This window comes from Rhinopithecus roxellana, chromosome 3 (assembly GCF_007565055.1).
Source record: "Rhinopithecus roxellana isolate Shanxi Qingling chromosome 3, ASM756505v1, whole genome shotgun sequence".
Lineage (NCBI taxonomy): Eukaryota > Metazoa > Chordata > Mammalia > Primates > Cercopithecidae > Rhinopithecus > Rhinopithecus roxellana.
The window spans coordinates 85,629,917-85,632,054 of NC_044551.1; the positions used below are offsets into that span (position 1 = coordinate 85,629,917).

The window sequence follows — 2,138 nt, forward strand, 5'->3', positions numbered from 1 at the left end:
TTACTTGGGTTGACAAATTCTCTCTGACAGGCTTTGGAAATACAAATGAAGGGCTTTGAGTGTTATTTCCTACTTTTCCCAGTACCTCTTTATGTATGTGCACACAGACAAGCAGACCATCTCAGGAGGGTGACTGGAAAAGTGGCAGGAGCAGTGGACTAGGAAACAGCTCTGGGACTAACTCATGATGTGATCTTTGACCAATCTCTAGACCTCTAGATTAAAAAAAAAAAAAAATTGAGGATCTCCTTAGGCCTTTTTTTTTTTTTTTTTTTTTTTTTTCACAAAAGCACTTTTTATTTGAGGCAACGAGAAGTCTTGCTGAAAGGATTACAGTTCCAAGCAGTCAAAACTCAACTGTTAGTGGCACTATTTTGACCTGGTAGATTTTGCTTCTCTTTGGTCAGAAAAGAGTATTCAGGTTGTACTTTCCCCAGTGGGGCAAAAAGAAGGGGAACGCAAACTAGAAGAGACTTCTACTCTACTGACAGGGTTCTTCAGATCCAACATCAAGCTAGACATGCCCTCGCTGGCCACTCAACAGGTTGCTGTCCCGCTGCTGAGTGACACAGGCCATACTACATTTTCAAGAAAAAAAATGAGGCAAGAAACACAGGTATAGGTCACTTAGGGATAAGCAGGCATCCACAGCTTCAAAACTCCTCATGGAAGGGGTAATCCTTGTGGGAGGCACAGCTCAACAAGGCACAGACCCTCCAGTTCCTGTTGTAGCTGAGTAAGGTGGTCATATCCTGGCTGCTCAGTTCAAAGTCAAAGACCTTAAAGTTCTCAGCAATGCGTTCCGGTGTCACAGACTTGGGGATCACCACCAAGTTCCTCTGCATGGGGAACCGGATCAGGACCTGGGCTGTAGTTTTATTGTGCTTGGCTGCGATCGCCTTGATCCTGGGATCCTCCAGGAGGGAAGGGTCCTCAGGCTTGGCCCAGGGCCTGTCAGGAGAGCCGAGGGGGCTGTAGGCAGTCACCACGATGCCTTTGGAGTGGCAGTACTGGATCAACTTCTCCTGAGTGAGGTACAGGTGGCACTCAATCTGGTTAACTGCAGGCTTATATTTTAAGCCAGGTTTGTTTAAGATCGCCTCCACCTGGAGATGGTTGAAGTTGGAGATGCCAATAGCTTTCACCAGCCCTTCATCCACCAGCTCTTCCATGGCCGCCCATGTGTCCAGAATGTTGGTGTCACTGGGAACCACATTGCCCGACTCATCCAACGGGAAAAATTCCTTCCCAGGCTTAAAGCCAGTTGGCCAGTGAATAAGGTAGAGGTCCAGGTAGTCCAGCTTCAGGTCGCTGAGCGTCTTCTGGCCAGGCTCCTTTCACCAGGCCCTTCTCATGGTACGTGCACCACAGCTTGCTGACGATGAAGAGCTCCTCACGCTTCACCACCTGCTCCCTGAGCTTCTCCTGAATGGCCACCCCCACCTCATTCTCATTCTGATACACATGGGCACAGTCGATGTGGCGGTACCCGACGTCAATGGCCACCTTCACGGCCTCAGTCACCTGCCCTGGAGGGGACTTCCAGGTGCCCAGCCCCAGGATAGGCATCTTGGTGCCGTTGTTGAGCACGAGGTGGTCGGCCATGGCTGCTGCGCTCCCCAGACCCCCGCCCCAGAACGGTGCGGTCGTTGCCGCGGCCCGAACCTTTCCTCAGGCCTTTTTATGGCAGAAGTTCTATAACCTATGTATTAACAACTTTTATAATAAATTAAATAAGTAATTTAAGGAAATTACCCTGGCATAAGTCCCTAGCTGTTGTAAGGGTTAATTTTCTCCACTACACTGTGTAGGATATAAAATATACTAAGTCTTCATGAGCAATATAGAAACACTCTGGTGATTGGCTCAAAGATTTATCTTGATGGCTGCAGCTTGCTGTGCTGGAATAACTTTCCTTGGAATGGAAGTACAACAGCTTATCATGTTCTTATAGAGTTAAGAATGGTTTTGCTTTTTGAAGGAGAAACTGACTCCATTAAAAAAAATTGCAAGATAGTGTCTTGTTAAACCACATTCTTCAAGTCAAAAATTGAAGTTCTATGGATTTGAGAATATTGTTTCTCTTTAAACTGATGCACATGATTTCGTTAAAAATCAAATTTAGCATGGAAGATGTT

The 2,138-nt window shown here is 46.6% G+C and overlaps 1 pseudogene across 1 annotated transcript; it reads right to left on the minus strand.

The window, feature by feature from the left end:
- Positions 1–267: 267 nt before the first annotated feature.
- On the minus strand, positions 268–1,672 carry LOC104656704 (annotated as a pseudogene). Its single transcript, XR_747167.2, has one exon. The product of XR_747167.2 is annotated as an aldo-keto reductase family 1 member B1 pseudogene (transcript).
- Positions 1,673–2,138: the final 466 nt, after the last annotated feature.